At 43.9% G+C, this 18,443-nt stretch overlaps 1 protein-coding gene across 3 annotated transcripts in view; it reads right to left on the bottom strand.

The window, feature by feature from the left end:
* LOC121442202 (inositol polyphosphate 1-phosphatase) overlaps positions 1-17,855 on the bottom strand; it is a 31,319-nt gene extending 13,464 nt beyond the window's left edge. Inside the window, exon 1 of one of the 3 annotated variants that reach the window (XM_041643675.1) lies at positions 17,412-17,855. The gene's annotated coding sequence lies outside the window, so the exon portion shown is untranslated. Of the gene's footprint in view, positions 1-6,075; positions 6,202-17,294 lie in introns of those variants that run through there. The other 2 variants (XM_041643672.1, XM_041643674.1) reach the window with 2 other exon arrangements.
* Between the last annotated feature and the right edge of the window lie 588 nt (positions 17,856-18,443).

Here is an 18,443-nt window from a genome sequence, read left to right as displayed (position 1 = left end):
TTGTACCAGTTCCCCGTCCACCTCTCTCATCAGTCGGTACTCTAAATCTTAGCTTAATCTATAGTAAGAAAGTAAGAATTAAAATATTTTCGTACAAGGTAGACTAAAATTATTTAAAGAAAGGAAGACTTTGGGACGACATTTTTTTTCTGAGGCAGGTTCGGTTATCACGCTGTCCAGGCTGCGTTACACTCGCTCTGTACCTGAGTGTTGATGCTCCAGCCTCCCCTTCCCATCTATGATGGCAGGTATGCACTAGTTTCTAGTCTACTTTCTATTGCTGGAATAATTGCCATGGCTAAACCAACTTGGAGAGGAAAGGGCGTATTTGGATTATACTTCCGGTCATAATCCATCCCTTGAGGACATTCAAGGCAGTAACTGAAGCAGGACCTATCGATGAGTGGTGTTTCATAACTTGTTCCCTGGCTTCTGCCCAGCTAAGTTTTTCATAAAGCCTAGGACAGCACCACCCATGACAGGCTATGCCCTAGGTCAATTAGCAATGGAGAAAACGCCCCACAGACATGCCCATAGTCCAATCTGACAGAGGCAGCTCTTTAGCTGAGGTTCCCTCTTTCTAGACACACCAAATGGACAATAAAAACTAACCAGGGCCACCACATCTGGCCTAAAGATAATCTTTTTTTAATTAATTAATTAAAATTTTTTTTATTTTTGAGACAGGGTTTCTCTGTAGTTTTGGGTGCCTGTCCTGGAACTAGCTCTTGTAGTTCCAGGCTGGCCTCGAACTCACAGAGATCCACCTGCCTCTGCCTCCCGAGTGCTGGGATTAAAGGTGTGCGCCACCACCGCCCAGCAAGATAATCTTGTGATATGAGCTTATGTATGCCAGGGAAGTTTCAAGGGTATATGGGTGAGGGTGTATGCACATGGGTGTGCATGAAGGTACAAGTGCCTGGAGGGTCGTGAACACATGGGTTTGCATGCGTGTGTAGATCCGGGCTTGCTATCTCGCGTCTTTCTTAAACACTTCCCCACGTCATATCTGAGACAGGGTATCTCATTTAACCTGATATCTACAGGTTGATGAGACTGACTGGCCAGCCAGCAAGCCCCAGGGATTTACCTGCTTCTGTTTCCAAGTGCTGAGATCAGGAGGCATGTGGTCATCTGTTTCATATGTGGGCTGAGGAGCAAACTCAAGTCTTGAAATTTAAGGAGTCTTGTCATTGTAATGAAGTTTTTTGTTTTAGATTTTTAAGGGGGGGGGTGTTGCATGTGTATGTGTCTGTGGTACATGCATATGCAGTTGCATGTATGTGTGCACACATGAGAAAAATCAAAGGTCAACTTTGGGTGTGTTCAATTGCTCTGTACCTTGCTCTTTGAGTAGGGTCTCCCACTGAATCTTGAGCTCTGTTGCCGTGTGTGTCTGGCTGACCCTGAGTTCCAGGAATTCGCCTGTCCCTGCTGCTCACCCCAACCCCCCCAGCTAGGGTTACAGGTGTGCACTGCCGTCACCATGCTCAGCTTTCTGGGTCCTGAGAATCAAAACGCAGGTCCTTGCGGTTGTGTGACTTTCAGATATTTGAGACAGGTCTTGCGAACCTGACCATGCTGAACCTTCAGCTGGATATATAGTTCAGCCTAACCTTGAACTTCTTCTGATCTCTTTTCACCTCAGACTTCCAAGTAGCTAGGGTTACAAGCCCAGCTAATAAATGGCATTTAAAAAAAAAACAACTAAAATTGAATCTATAAGAATTCTAGGGCTCCTTGGAATGGTTCAAGCAAAATGTGGTAATAATAAAACTTTCGAGATCTATGGGATAACACAGTTAGAAGGCAAGCAACCACAACTTTGTAGAAGTCCTATATTCTAAGACTCAATCCTGCTAGAAGGTTCACTTTACTTTGATGTGGGCGAGTACATCAATAGAAGTAGCAACCCTTCTTGAACTCAGAAATAATTTATAGCACCTAATATAAAAAATACTCACCACAAGTGATTTAATAAAACAGTACAAGCAGAGAGATGCATACATATCGTTACTATAACTCATGAGCCACCAGAGTATAAATCCAGGGACCACCACTGTTATTAGCAAATAGTCTGCATTACTCTAAGAGCAAGGAGTCAACAAAGCAACAGTATCTGGGTTCTTTCTTATTTAGAAGCAACATGGGGGATGTAAAGCTCACTTTGAACTTGAGCAAGATACGTATCAACTGTTTATCACATTCAGTGGCTTCAAAAATCAATGTTTTATCTGAAAAGAAAAGACTACACCGGTTCCACTGCCGGCTTAGCCTCTGCACCATTGCCTCTGGAGACCTGGAATTCCTCCATTCCACTCCTGGCTTATTCTAGTAGCAGCCCTTTTCCCTACCTGAGCAGATGTTTCTTAGCAGGTACAGGAACTTGGCCAAAAGGAGAAAACTTTCAGCTCTGAACTTGTGGCCGGTGATGACCGGGATATGGGCTCTAGAAACTCATAGCGCTGCATCTGGGTTTTCAGGTCCTGAGGCGTCCTACGTCAATCTCAGCCTCTTTTTCTTCTGACCCAACACACCGCTCGCTCGTCCCATTTTGTCAGGCTCCACATGGTTCTGGGTTCCTTGGCCAGGGTCAGTGGAGACTTTCCCCAGCCAGCCCAACCATCACAGTACTTCTCCAGCTCATTCCCTCTCTCTGGAGTCCCCGGTCGCAAACAAACCACCTCCTACAGCATGGATACCGAACTGTCTACGTTTCTGGCAGCTTTGCAAGTTTGTACGCCTTGTTTCTGGGAGACAGAGGCAGCTAAGCCCAGGGTGTTGAGGCCATCTGGGACAACACAGAAAGCCCTTTGTCTCAACGAACAACTTTATATTTGGCTGGCGGACCTACTATACTTTCTGGTGGGAAATCTCATTTCTTCCCCCAAACTCCAATCGCCTGCCTTTATAAGCTCCACCCTTATCTCACTCCACCCTTATCTCTGCCCATTTATCTTAGCTCATTCAGGCAGGTAAGAAAACAGCCAGGGCATATCACCCTTAATTGGAACCCTTGACGCAAGTCATTTCTGAAAAGAATAGGGGTGACACCAGCAAACAATCTCTCCAGTTTTCTATGGGAATTATCTTTCAAATTACCTTAGAAAGCTAATTGAATTTATACAACCATTAATTGCCTCACTGCTCTCTTTGGGGATGGTTGGCACCTGACGGTGAGAATCTTAATGAAGCCTTATAGGAAAGATGATTCACGCTCAGGGCTAGGCAGAGCTTGTTCTAAGTAGTGATTGTTTTTATTTGTAGGTCTCTGTGTGTGTGTGTGCGCGTGCATGTGCACGCTCGGTGCTCCTTGAACTCAGTTTGGTCATATGTCACTATTTAATTGACAGCTGTTTTCCCTCCACTCTCAGAAAAACCCTTTTCTCATAAGCAAGTGAGCAAAGCCTGTGCTCACACGCATTGTAAGGCACGCCCTAGGTACTTGTTCACTGTCCAGCGATGTCTCTCTTAACCAAACGCATGACGCTGGCGATGGGGCTAGACAGGGGCCTCGATCGTGACGGGTACCCAGTTCTTCTTGTATTCATTTGCTCTTTAAGACTGGACAGCCTCCCGGTCAGAGACTGGCAACTCGTCAGTGTGTCCTCACCTGGCCTCTCTGTGGTGGCCATGTAACTCAGGCATGTCTCCCTCTTCTTAAGGATTCAGTCAGACTGGATTAAGACACACCCATGTTTTGGGCTGTGTTTTTACTTTTTTGGCTCTTTTGGAGGGCCTGCCAACCAGCTCTGAAATAAATCACATGGAGGCTTATTCTTACTTATGGATGCCTGACCTGAGCTTGGTTTGTCTCTAGCCAAGTTTTTCTTAAATTATCTTGTCTCTCTTTTGCCTCTGGGCTTTTACCTTTCTACATTTCTGTATTTCTTTCTTCTTATTCCATGGCTTGCTGTGGTGTGGTGATATTTCATTTGTATTTTAATAAATAAAGCTTGCCTGAAGATCAGAATACAAAACAGCCTCCTAGTCGGCCATCCAGGCCAGGTAGTGAGTGCACACATCTTTAATCCCAGAAGCCATACTAGTTAGCCATAGAGGCCCAGGTGCTGGTGGTGCACACCTTTAATCCCAGCACTAGAGAGGAATATAAGGTGTGACGAGACAGGAACTCACTCTTTCAGTCTGGAGATTTCATAGAGGTAAGAACTCTCTAGTGGCTTGGCTGCTTTGGTTTTCTGATCTTTAGGTTGAACCCCAATATCTGCCTCTGGGTTTTTATTATTCATGCTGCACTGGGTGGCTAGGTGGTTGACCCCTGAAGTCGCCCTTCTTCTCTCACTCCCAGATCTTCTCCTTTGAGATTTATTCTCTCTGCCTGCCAACCCTGCCTCTCCTTTCGCCTGCCTAGCTATTGGCCGTTCAGCTCTTTATTAGACCAATTAGGTGTTTTAGACAGGCACAGCAACACAGCTTCGCAGAGTTAAACAAATACAATGCATCTTTTCTTTCGTTTCTGCATTTAGGACACGATAGGGAAATGGTTGTGTGTGTTCAGCCCATACACATTTTGTCAACTATTTCCCACTCATGTTTGGTTGAACCCAGGCAGGAGGGTGGGTCAATGCATGGGACATCACAGTCATGGTCTGAGGGACGGGGGTCAAGGCTTCAATGCCGTCATGCCAGAGGAATGCAATCCTTACCTCCTCTCCAGAGAGAGGCCAGCACAATCCCCTCCCTTTGTCCTCCGTCTTCTGGCCAAATAGTAAAAGTGGGATAGGTTGTCCTTCTTGTGTGGTCAAGAAGTTTACTTCTATGAGACGGATGTTCCAGGTAGCTGATACTCTAGCAGCCAGCCTGGTGGGGACACGGTGAGCGTGGAAGCAGCTTCTTGGCAGCCTTGGTTTGTAATGAGCCACCAAGCCACTTTTCAGCAAAACAGACTTCGTTCCTCATCATCTCAGACTAAACCATGCATATATAATATACACACGTCTATCTATCTGTCTGTCTGTCTGTCTATCTATCTATGTATCCATCCTTCTATATGTGTGTGTGTATATATATATATATCCATCTATCTTATTATCCTATCTATCTATACATACATATAAAGACAGACAGACATAAAACTGTGTCCTGATATCAGAGACTAGAGTCTCTGGCTTTGGGGAGCTTTTCAAATCTAATTGGAAAAATACTAAAAAAAAAATGAAGTAGGACAATGAAAAAATAACACAGCAAACCAACAACAACAAAAAAAATTACGCAGGGGATGTGAGGGGGAGGCCATGGTTCATTCTTTGAAGTGCTTACCACACCACTGCAAGGACCTGAGTTTTGATTCTCAGGACTCAGAAAGCTGAGCATGGTGACGGCAGTGCACACACCTGTAACCCTAGCTTGGGGGGTTGGGGTGGGCAGCAGCGACAGGTGAACTCAAGGTCACTGCAACAGAGCTTAAGATTCAGTGAGAGACCCTGCTCAAAGACTGAGCAACCAAACACACCCAAAGTTGACCTTCGGTTTTCTCATGTGTGCACACATACATCCACCTGCACACACACACACACACACACACACACACACACACACACGCAACACTCCCCTGAAAAACCCCAAACAAAAAAACCTCATTACAACAGGACTCATTAAATTTCTACCTATTCTCTTGTCTATGTTGGAGAGCAAGCCAGATCTAGCAGTAGACGGGCCTCTGGTCCCAGCAGTCAGGAGGAAGGAATAGAATGGGGAGGGGACAGTGTTCAAGGTGAGTTCAAGGCCTGGGCTATGTAAAACCCTGTCTGAAAAGAAAACCCAAACAGAAGTCTAAAATCAGCTCTGGGGCTAGGGCTATAGCTCAGATGGAGCGCCCTTGCCTAGCACGCGTGAGCTCTGAGTTTGACTCACAGGATGAAAAGAAAAACAATACATTCCGAACAGTTTACAGGTATTTTAAGAGGCAATGAGCAGTATAATATGAAAGGCACAGACCTTGCAATCAAACTGACCTAGATTCTACCCGTAGTTCAGCTGCGTGCTGAACGACTCAGGAAACCTGCTCAGCCTCTCTGAGCCTCTCCTCATCTGCAACTGGGGGCTAAAGCTTACCTTCCCTTGATGTCTGAAGTTCAAACGAGGTGTCCCGAAAGGCTCCAGTACCGAGTCTGCACACAGGAGCTAATAAACGGCAGCTCTGACTACAGAATAGGACCTCAAAGACACCCCAGTCATCCGTCCTTCTCTGAGAAAGTCTGAGGCCAGCAAGTTATGTGGGTCACTGAAACCTTTGCTGAAAATTTAGCAGTTCATTAAATCCCAAAGCCTGGGAACTATTTGTAACGCTGTGAACAACCCAGAAAAAGTCCCTTTATGTAGGCCAGATCTGATTGCTTCAGTTTCTGGGCGTATGGGTGGAAACTCTGGCTCCTGGAAGCTGTGCCATGACTCTGGCCTCACGTCAGACTGTCTGAAGGTGGCTCGGAGAGACACTTTTCTACGAAGGGGGTGTTTTGTCAGGAGACTCAGGCTTCTAAGGCCCAGGCCCGTTTTTTCTGAGATGTGCAGCCGCCCTCCTGGTCACCTGACCCAGAGGAATGAGCAGGCAGCTTTACCAGAGACTTGCGATCCTGCGTTTACTGGAAGCTAAAATGTCTTCCTGGTTGAACTTCCTGCCATCTAGCCATCCAAGACGTCTCAGGAGCCAGCATTACGGAATGGGATTGCCTGCACTAGGACCTGGGTGACCATTGTCCCTATGTTACAGGCCCTCAGTCTTACCTTTCAGTCACTGAGTTCTGACTTCTTGCCCACTGTCTCTGTGCTCTGGGAACACGACACATTTCTGGGAGCTGTTCGTCCTGGCTCACCTGCTTCCCTCTGGGTTTTTACCACTCTTTTTCAAGGGCAATAAACTTGAGTAAGTACCTCATAAAAGATATCCAAACTCCTGACCACAAATGGTCAATAAACAGGTGAGAAAGTTTACCTTGCAGGTACTTAGGAAAATACAACTTCAAATCTCAACAGGATATCACTACGAGCCCAAGGGAACTGCTTCCATAAAAAAGACCAACATGTCTGCATCTGGATGAAGACACAGAGCAATCATCTTTTACATAGTGGAGGCCTGGACAAAGCTGGTGCCACTGCCTGAAAAACCACTGTGTGGTTGGTAGAATGTTCACTTTCTGCAACAGAAATGGTGATCCATGGTCGGACAGTTTCCCTTGTTCACATATCCCAAATGATGTATGCGCACAGGCATCAAAATACGTCTTCAAGAGTGTGTGCATACATCATCCTTCCAGTGAGCTAACGCTGGCAGGAATGCAAGTAACCATCCATAGTAAAATGAAGTCAACTCTAGCACATTTGCACAACAGTGGAGATGAATAATTGCAAGAGGACACAATACAGAAATAGCTCACGAAAATATTCTGTCATCAAAGAAGGCAGTAAATTGTATATGGATTTAATTCATTCCAACATCCAAGTATGTGCCTGCATGTGTGTGAGTGTGTGCGTGCGTGCATGCATGCATGTGTGCAGATGTGTGCAAGTTTGTGTGTGTGCCTGTGTGTGCACATGTGTGTATGAATGTGAGTGTGTAGGTGTGTGTAAGCGTGTGTGTGCATGCACGCATGCATGTGTGCAGATGTGTGCCAGTGTGTGTGTGTGCCTGTGTGTGCGCGCACGTGTGTGTATGCGTATGTGTGTATTTAACACATGGATGGAAAGAAAAAAGCCTCCAGCAGAGCCATTTCTGGATCCTTCAGCTCCGGTTCCTGGGCTGAGGGAGAACAGGAGAGAGCTATACGGCTAACCTGGGTCCCTAACACACTAAGCATTTGTTAATTAATCTGTGTTCTGTTTGGCAAGAGATTGAAAACATATCTGATTTCTTATAACTCTTGGAGCATACTCAGAGGGGTTCAACACACGCTGACGGATGAATTTCCCCTTGGCGTCATAATCATAGAATCCACCCTTGTCTTGATACTTATTTTTAACAGATGTTTCAAGATACGGAAGAGAGCAATACAGAATTCCAAATGTAACATTTACCCTTAAAAGCAAAAAGACTGAAAAAGAGAATATGTATAATATGATTGATCTAAAAAGCTCAAAGCACTAAACAATATGTGCAGCTCCTTAAAATCACAGAGAAACCCTGTCTCAAAAAACCAAAAAAAAAAAAAGTCATAGAAATATCTAAACAGCCGGGTGGTGGTGGCACACGCCTTTAATCCCAGCACTTGGGAGGCAGAGGCAGGCGGATCTCTGTGTGTTCGAGACCAGCCTGGTCTACAAGAGCTAGTTCCAGGACAGGCTCCAAAACCACAGAGAAACCCTGTCTCAAAAAAAAAAAAAAAAAGAAAGAAATATCTAAACAGAGTACTCTTGCATTTCTGGTGATCTTTAACCATAAGCTGGTTAATATTTATCTTCCTGGTCTCCTTATTTTTATTTCCCCATTTTTCTGTTAATGAAGCTTATAATCGCTCATGTTTTTAAAAGAGGCTCGTAATCATTCCCAGAACAAACCGGGGTTGTGCACAAGTCCTGTAAATTCTGAGGAGCTGAGTAGGGGTGAGCTCTGAAATCGGGCAGTTCAAACCCTCATTGGAAAGGCTGCTAACAGGGCTGGGGAGATGGTCGGGAGAGATGGTTTGGCAGGTAAGAGCAGTGGCTGCTCTTCTAGAGAATCTGGTTTTAATCCGCAGCCCCCACTCGGCTCACAAATGTCTGTAACACGAGTTCCATGGGCTCTGACATTCTCACGTGGCCTCCCTGGGCACCAGACACGCACTGGTACATATATACACACGAAGGCAAATATTCATACACATACAAAAATTTAAAAACATGTAAGCTGCTAATAATGAAAAACCAGGGCATCCCCCCCCCCTTTTTTTTTTAAACCAAGTTACGTTTTGGTCATTTTAATTTCCTCCTTTGGTATTAGTGTCATCCTCCTTTACACCAACGGGAAGCCTACCACTGTTACAGTGTAAAAGCACCCATTTAAATACCAACTGATAAAGTTACGTGAATTAATTTAAATTTAGATAATTAATTGAGGAGATCTAAAATATTTAGTCGTTTAAGGTTAAAACCCACTTTGCCTTTTTACTCACTAGGTTCTCCTGCCATTTGGTCTGGTCATGCTGGGAATCTACCAGCCACAGGTATGTTCTGTAGTGATAAATTACTTGTGTTTTAATAAATAAAGTTGGCCTGAAGATCAGAGTGCAAAGCAGCAACACTAGTCAGACATAGAGGCCTGGAAGTGGTGGCACACACCTTTTATCCCAGCAGCCACACTAGTTAGCCACAGAGGCCAGGTGGTGGTGCACGCCTTTGATCCCAGCACTAGAGAGGAATATAAGACAGGAGGACAAGGGTCTCAAGCTCAGTCTCAGTCTGAGGATGCCTAGAGGCAGGATTGCCATTTCAGTTTCAGTTAGGGGTAAGAGTCAATGGGTGGCCACTTTGGTTTTCTGGTCTTCAGCTTGAACCCCAATATCTGTCTCTGGGTTTTAATCATTTGTACTATATCTGGAGCCCAACATTTGGAATACAAATTCATGAAAGAAAAACCATTTGCCTGTGGCTTTACAGCCACTGGTACAGGTCAGAGGTACACGTGGCTGGAGTCACCACCCTACCGGCTAGGTTTTTCTTTCTTCTCTCCTGGTTGGCTTTCCCTGAGCCCCCTTCTTGGGCTGTTGCCAAACCACATAGCTGCCTTGAAATCCAGTAAAGCTTTTATTGTTCTACGTAGCAACAATAAATCTCACATCTTCAACAACATAGTGGGAAATTTGCTGAGAAAATTGGAAACCTTAAGGGAAGAATTAGTTAAAAGAGTTTTTTTTCTCACATTCAAAAATGGGAAACATTATTACAGTGGAAGGAGTGTTAGATCTCTGTAGGAAAATACACTGGACAATTTGAAAATGGAACAGTTAAATGAGAAGATAACTAATTTAGATAGGATTTATACAATGTCAGTTGTAAATATTATCATCATTTTGATCACTAAGAAAGTTGGTTACTCTGAGTGCTAAGACACAGGCCTTAGAAAAACTTAATAAAACAGATCACAGAGATATTCAAATTCAGGCAGAGGAATTTAATGGAGTATCAATTTCAACACTTCATTAAAAGGTTGGAGAGGAACAGCCTAAGGTTTTCAAACAGAAATTATCAAACGGCAGAGGCTCTGTCACAGATAACTGGACTCCTGTGCCACTGTCAGATTTAAGGAGATTCAATGAAGCAATAGTCTCATATGGCATGCATTCACTTTTTGTGAAGAAAATGTTAAACTTGTGGTCAGTTTGTAATAGTATTATCCCTAACGACTAGATAGAGTTGGTTAAAGCTGTTTTAAAGCCTGGTCACAATGACAACGAAGAGCCTGGTTCAGGGAAGACACTAAGATGATTGAACAACAAAGTAAAACCAGAGGTATGGAAATCTCCCAGGATCAACTTTTGGAGAAGGAGATTATGCTAATGTACAAATGTAATTCCTATATGATGGTCACATCCTGGCTTTATGCTGTGCAGCAGCTTTGAATGGTTGGAACAGAATTGAAGAAGGAGAGAAGATTGAATCATTTATTAAAGTCATACAGGGTCCAAAAGAAACCTTCATGGATTTCTTACAAAGATTGACATCAGCAGCAAGTAGAATGGTACCAAATTCAGAAGCTGGACAAATAATAATTGAACGTCTGGATTTTGAAGATGCTACTTCTCAATGCAAAAGGGTAATTAGGCCATTAGAGACAAGATCAGCACCCTTGGAAGATTGGATCTGAGATACAATTAACACTGAACTTCATAACCATAATGAAGTACGAATAGGAGAGGTGATTTACAGAGGTTTGAGAAAAAAATTGAAATGTCAAGTATTATAATTGTGGCAAACAAGGACACTTTAAAAGGTTTGTAAACATTCCTAGAAACAATGTTTATTCTAAGCATAATTCAAACAAAATGCCACCCCATTATGGATTATGCAGAAGGTGTGGAAAACACAGGCATTGGACTAATGAATGTAGATCAACCAGAGACATTCAAGGCAATCCTTTGCCATTGGGTAACTCCAGACCTCTCACAGACCCCTATGCCAAATCCGGGTCAATCATTTCTTGCCATCATAGAGGAAATTCCTTCCCAGAACAATTAAAGAAACCAAGACCTATTATAAGAAATCGTACTGCTTTGGATGATAGAACAGCTATAGAAGAGAGAACAAAAAAAAAAAATCAGGAGACACCATAAAGCAAGTACTTTGGCAAGCTTCCATGAATAAACAAAGACCAAAATTAAAAATAGGAAAAAATTACGTTATCATTGAAGGTCTGGTAGACCCAGGTGCAGATGTAACAATAATCTCACCAGAATCTTGACATCCAAATTGGCCTCTTCGGGAGGTAAATGTTCAGTTTTTAGGGATTGAAACTTTATCTCAGGTAAAGCAGAGTGCAAGATCAGTTGAACGTATAGGGCTGGAAGGACAGAGAGGAAAATTAGAGCCATAGATTGCTAGCATAGCAATGAATTTGTGGGAACGTGATTTGTTGTAGCAATGCAATACTCACATTAACATTTCCCCAATCTTAGAAACAACCTATAGATTAATATATGCTTCTGGGGAAAATATTACAATACATCTTAAAGAACAGGTTGAACAGGAAGAGAACGCAACAGTTGCTAATCTTCCAAAGGCACCAACAGTTCTACCTTTAAAATGGTTGACAGACAACCCTGTATGGGTTGCACAATGGCCTTTAACAACAGAGAAAATGAAGGCTTTGGAACAGCTGGTACAGGAGCAATTAAATGCTCAGCATATTGAAGACTCAACCAGCCCTTGGAATTCTCTCATATTTGTTCTTTTTGTTTTGTTTTGTTTTTTTCTCGTATTTGTTATTAAAAAGAACTCTGGAAAAAATGGAGATTTAAGAGCTGCTTATAAGGTAACTCAGCCAATGAATTCTCTACAGGCTGGAATTCTTTGCCTTCCCTATTACCTAAAGGATGGCCTCTTATAGTTATTGATTTTAAAAATTGATTCTTCACTATATCTTTACAAAAAATGCAGAGAAAATTTTGCCTTCACAATACCAACTTATAACAATTCTCAGCCTGCTAAAAGATATCAATAGGAGGTTCTCTCACAGGAAATGTTAAATAGCCCCACCCTGTGCCAATAGTTTGTATGGCAGTCATTAGAAATTATGCATAAGCAATTTCCTGAATCTATAATTTACCATTTCCTGGATGACAGTTTATTATCTGATTCTAATGTAGATACTTTAGAAAGAATTTTGAAGAAGTAAAGAAAAGTTTGCCTTGTTGGGGAATACAAATTGCTCCTGAAATTCAAAGAAGAGATTCTTTTAACTATTTAGGCTATAATATAGGTTTACAAAACATGAGGCCCCAAAAGGTGCAAAATAGGAGGTTGTAGACTCTTAATGGCTTCCAAAGATTGCTAGGAGATATTTCCAATCTATGGCCCACTATTGGGATAAAACTTGATGAACCGATTAGTTTAAACAAAATCTTAGATGGTGACAAGGACTTAAATAGTTCCAGGAAATTATCAGCCAAAGCTGAGAGAGAATTGGCTTTGATAGAAGAGAAATTGCAGAAGGCACACGTGGATCCAATGTTTAATTGCATTGTGGTCACATTCTCCTACAGCATTCTCCTACAGGATTTTAATGCAGAGGGAAGATATTATCTTTGAATTGATCTTTTATTGCATAAACCAAGTAAAAAAATAAAAAATTTATGTGTAAAAGGTCTCTGAGTTAATTCTAAAAGGAAAATTGAGATTTCATTAATTAGCAGGAATAGACCCGGCAGAAAGTATAGTACCTTTTAAGAATGATGAAATTGACACATTATGGAAAGAAAGTGAACCTTGGTAAAGAGCTTGTAGTAATTTTTTGGGAGAGATTAACAACAACTATCCCCAAAAGCAAGAGAATTCAACTTATAAAGAGAACTAGTTGGATCCTTCCCCACATTATAGGGGACACACCAATAACTGATATAAATAATTAGGAAAGACAGATTAAAAATCAGAAAACTTAAGTGAATCAATGCCCTTATGGTTCTGTCCAAAAGTCACAATTATATGCTATGGTATGTTAAAGAACCTCTCAACAGAGTTACTGATTCACAATATGCAGAAAGAGTTGTAACCACGGAATTTATACCAGATGATACAGAATTGACTATTATTTATCCAGTTACAAGAAATAATCAGAAATACGAATCACTCCATATACATAACACACATCATGGGTCTGCCAGGTCTTGTAGCACAAGACAGTGCAGAAATCAATCATTGGTTGGAAATATGCTGAAGGTCTCAGAATTTCAGTTAAAAAAAAAAAACCACACTGGTGTAGGAGTTCCTTCTGTTTGTGTGTTGCTTTCATTGGTTAATGACTAAAGAAATTACCTTGGCCTAGTTGATAGGGTGGAAATTAGGTAGGCGGGGAAAACAGAACTGAATGCTGGGAGGAAGAAGGGCAGAGTCAGAGAAGCCATGGATCCTCCGCCAGAGATGGACACGGGTTAGAATCTCTGGTAAACCACTGGTATGTGATGATACACAGATTAATGGAGGTGGGTTAAACTAATATGTAAGAGTTAGCCAATAAGAAGTTAGAGGTAGGGCTGAGAGAGGGCTCAGAGGTTAAGAGCACTGATTGTTCTTCCGGAGGACCTGAGTTCTATTCCCAACAACCACAGGGTGGCTCACAACCATCTGTAGTGAGATCTGGTGCCCTCTTCTGGCCTGCAGGGATACATGCAGGTAGATGCTGTATAGTTAATAAATCTTTACAAAAAGAAAAATAGGCTGAATTTATACCAGATGATACAGAATTGACTATTATTTATTCAGTTACAAGAAATAATCAGAAATATGAATCACTCCATATACATAACACACATCATGTGTTAGTGGTCGACTAGACCACTTGTTGAAAGTTAAAAAAAAAAAAAGGAGTTAGAGCAAATGGCCAAGCAGTGTTTTAATTAATACAATTTCTGTGTGGTTATTTCAGGTGTAAGCTAGCCGGGTGGCTGGGACAAACATGCAGCCCCTCTCCCTTGCAACAACACACCATGTCAACAGCAGAAGTTTAAAAACAGACTTTTCCATCACGTGGCAACAAACTAAGGAAATTATAAGAAAATGTCCTACTTGTTCTTTATGTAATCAAACACCACTACCTGCAGGAAGTAACTCAAAGGAATGAAATCTTGCAGATGGATGTGTTCCATTTTGTAGAATTTGGAAAACTAGACTATGTACACCCCTGATCCCTATTCAGGTTTTCAATAGGAAAAACTTTTTTTAAAAATATTTATTTATTTATTATGTATTCAATATTCTGTCTGTGTGTATGCTGCAGGCCAGAAGAGGGCACCAAACCCCATTACAGATGATTGTGAGCCACCATGTGGTTGCTGGGAATTGAACTCAGGACCTTTGGAAGAGCAGGCAATGCTCTTAACCTCTGAGCCATCTCTCCAGCCCGAAAAACTTTTTTAATATGAAAAGACTTGATTAGCATTACATACATCATAATGGATATGGAGTTGCAAAAAATATGTGTAAGAACATACACTTGCAACAATATGTATTTGGTCAGCAGAAGAATTAGATGCACTGATTTCTTAAATGAGTAACATCGTTACGTACATAAAACCTCAACTTTTATTAATGAACATTTTACACGGAAGACTTCTGAACGACCACACAGCTACCCACCTTTGCAACAATGAATTCATTCTCACTTGCAGATTTCAAGACTGCGTATTTTTTGGTATTGTTCATCCTTTCAAAAATTTGTCGTTGTTTTCTACTTTAAATTTATTTTTGAAATGATGACTTAGAAGTACTATGTTGTGAACTGAGGATGCAGCTCAGTCGGTGAAGTGCTCGCCAGACATGCCTGGGGCCCTAGGATCCATTTTCAGTATTAATAACCTGGTGTGGAGGCATATTCCTATAACACCAGCACTGCGGAGGTGGAAACAGGAAATCAAGGCTCTCCTCTACCTCAGAGAGATTGAGACCAGGCTGAGATACATCAGACCCTGTCTACCTTACTAACTAAACATTAGAATGGAGTTACCAAGTTGCATCCGAGTATCATTTCGTGCATGTGGTATATGTTTATGCGCACGTATGCATAGCATGATCCAATATTTGTAGATGCGGGTGTGTGTGTGTGCCTGTGGAAGCCCACAGTTGGAGCTGGAGGTCCCCTTAGATCTTTCCAGTTCGCTGTAACAGTGTCTCTCACTGAATCTGAAGCTTGCTCAGGCTGCTCTAGCTAGCCAGATTGTCCTGAGAATTCACCTCAAAGTACTGGAAGACGGCTATGCCTGCCTTTTGTATGAGTCCCGGGGTTATGCAGGGCTTTATGCGATAAACCCTTCACCCTACACACACACACACACACACACACACACACACACACCTTCTGCTATTATTGCCATTCCCTTACCTGCCCCCTAGCTCGGGTCATGCTAACTAAAAGGCATGCGTAGGGAACATGACTCCACGCTAATTGTGAGAAACAGAAAGCAAAACTTTTATTTCCAAATTACCCCGGGCAAAAAGCACGAACACTGAGTCCTGCTGACCTCGTTAGGTCACAGGCTGCATTTTAACAAGGATATTTACAAGGGCTCCTACCTGGAGAAAGTTCTCGTGTGTGCCATTTTTGCCTTTAAAGCCGAAGGTGTTTGCTTTTAATTGATTACATGTTTAACTTTTGAGCAGTTTCGGGGGTGACTTGAAATAGAATAAGACTTTTTTTTTCTAATTATTATTCAGGGTCGAAATAAAAGAGGAAATGTCTTTATAATGATTCACCCCGATTGCTTGTATTTTGTTGGCTTTTTTTGTTTCTAAAAAGAAATAAGCATTTTTTTCTCTCCCAGTGTGGTTTTACTCCAAGTATAGCTATAACTTAAATCAGTGATAATGAATTTCATACTACAGAGCTTGAATCTAGGCTACGGTTACCACACAAGCGGTGGCTGAGTTCAAAACTTGCCAAGAGGAGGTATTTATTCTATTCAAAACAGGTAGCTTTATTCATTTCGTATGACTTACGTCATGACTAGGAATTAACTTCAAAAGTAGCATGAAAGCCCTTAAAAATTAAGTTAATAAAGCAGAAAACGGGTAGGAGGCAGAGGCAGGCGGATCTCTGTGAGTTCGAGATCAGCCTGGTCTACAAGAGCTAGTTCCAGGACAGGCTCCAAAACCACTGAGAAACCCTGTCTCGAAAAACCAAAAAAAACAAACAAACAAACAAACAAACAGAAAACGGGTTGAGCAGGGGTTAAAATGGGCTTTCCTGTTGTCTGCATTTTCCCTTATACTTTCATAGGCCTGGCTGAGGTCATTCAGTTAGTTCATCAGCCAAGAGTAGGGGTCTGTTTTCTGCCTTAGATTGTTAGGAGCGGACCCAAGCCTTACCAACTTATCGAAATTGGAAATTAAGGGCAAAGAGCCAAAAAAACGTTCCATTTCCCTCAAGTGGCCTGTCCGCAGGGCCTCAAGCCGCCGTGCTTTTTAAGCGAACACCCTCACCCAGTGGGCAAACTTCCACGCGTTCAGTGGTAGTTTTGAGGATGGAAATCTCCAAAGGACATGTTGTGCTCGCTCACGCGTTTCCCCTGGATTTTCTTCCTCACGTCTGACGGTCCGTGTGATTTCACCAAAGCCAGGTTACAGGTTTAGGTGACACCCGCCCATGCAGTCCACACCTGCTGCCTTAGGCATGTCTCACTCAACCAGACTTCAAAGTGTAGAAAGAATTACAAGGAAGGGACGGAGATTTGTCTAAATATAGTCCCGGTCTGTTTACTTTACATTCAAGAAGGGGTTTCTCGAGGCAGCCAACACAGACCCCTGCCAACGAGCATCTCTCAAACTGCTCCCTGGCTTCTTGGCAGCTACGCCATCAACCCGTGGGACCTGGGCCTCTGCTTTCGACCATCCTCAGGTCAGTCCATTCAACCTAGAGCCTAGTAGCAGAACCGAAAGGAACCAAGCAGGGGAAGAAAGTTGCTTGCTACTCATCTTCCCGCGCCGATCTCTTGCAGGCTGCTCCTGCAGAGCTAGGGGGGCTGCGGGACCGTCCCGGCTGGCGACTCGGGCTCTGTCCCCGTGGGCACGGCCAGGCCGGGGCGGCCTCGCTGCAGTGGCCCGGGACCTCGCAGGCCCAGCCTCGGAGGCCAGCAGCCTTCGGCCGGAGACCGACTCACCTGCTCTCCGCGGAGGCGATGGAGCGCGCGCCGCTCGCGGGGACCCAGATGCGCGGAGGAGGAGACGCTGGCGCGGGGACACCGGGGAGGGGTGGCGCAAGCAGGAAAGAGGATTACCTAAGCGGGGATGCGGAGCCCAGAAAGAGGCTGCAGACTTTCCCTCTGAAACGGAAGAGGCGGAGGAGGGGCGAGCGAGGAGGAGGAGGGGAGTGCCAACGCCAGGAGGTAGTCGCGCGGGGACCCGGCGCCGGCGTCCTGGGGCGGGCGCAGCCGGAGGGCGAGCGGCCTGGAGGACCGCGGAGGTCACCGCTGCGAAGCCGGGGAGGTGCCTTGCCTCTCTTGGCTGCGAGACGGGCAGCCCAGTTGCTGCCAGGTCCCCGCCCCTTCTCTTTCCCCGGGCTGGTGGCGTGGAAAGGCGCGGTGACGCCTGTGACTTCTGGGGCGGGTAAGGGCATCCCACGCCTGCTGGAGTCTGGCGTCCCCGACGTCACAAGCACAGTGAATTACATGGGTGGGCCAGGAAGCTCAGGGTCGTCTCATCCACTGTTCAAGGCGTGCGTGGTTTCTTCCGAACCCACCCACAGACTCTGGAGAATATTCTTCCCCCTTCATTCATGAGGACTCCGATATTGTGGGTTTGGGTTTGACGAACCGGTTGGAAGCTGTGGCGCTGGACTTCCTGCTAGCGATGTTCGAGTCCCCTGTTCTAATAGAGATGTCTAAGTTTGCTGCATGTTCCTTTAGTCAAAGCAGTGTCTTCTGGGCATATGCCTTCTATTAGCTGGCCAAGGGCCGGCCAGGCAGGAAGACGACCTTGGATAGGGAACTTGTCTCCCACTGCATCTCTTTAAAGTGGTACTCTGTGTGCCCTAAAGATAGCTGGGAATGATAGGTGGAAATGGATGGTCTGTATGGGTGACGGACAGCAAGGGTGGGGCTTTTAAAAGGGCAACATAAAACTTTGGGTTCAAAGGCGCTCAGAGTCTCTGAGAGTGCAGTGGGCCTTCAAAGGCAGCGCTCTATAGCCTTTTTTACTTTATACAAGTTGGGCAGGACAGCACCGCAAAGCCCCGAAGAAATCTGGGGAAGAGGCAGCCCTCCCAGGAGGCAGCTGGAGCTGGACCATCTCCCACAGGTCTAGTGAGCAGG

Source organism: Microtus oregoni, unplaced genomic scaffold (genome assembly GCF_018167655.1).
Source record: "Microtus oregoni isolate MIOR12 unplaced genomic scaffold, Mior012 000087F_ref0000451, whole genome shotgun sequence".
Classification (NCBI taxonomy): domain Eukaryota; kingdom Metazoa; phylum Chordata; class Mammalia; order Rodentia; family Cricetidae; genus Microtus; species Microtus oregoni.
Note: the sequence above shows the minus strand (reverse complement) of the source record. Positions and strands in the feature narration are given on the sequence as shown.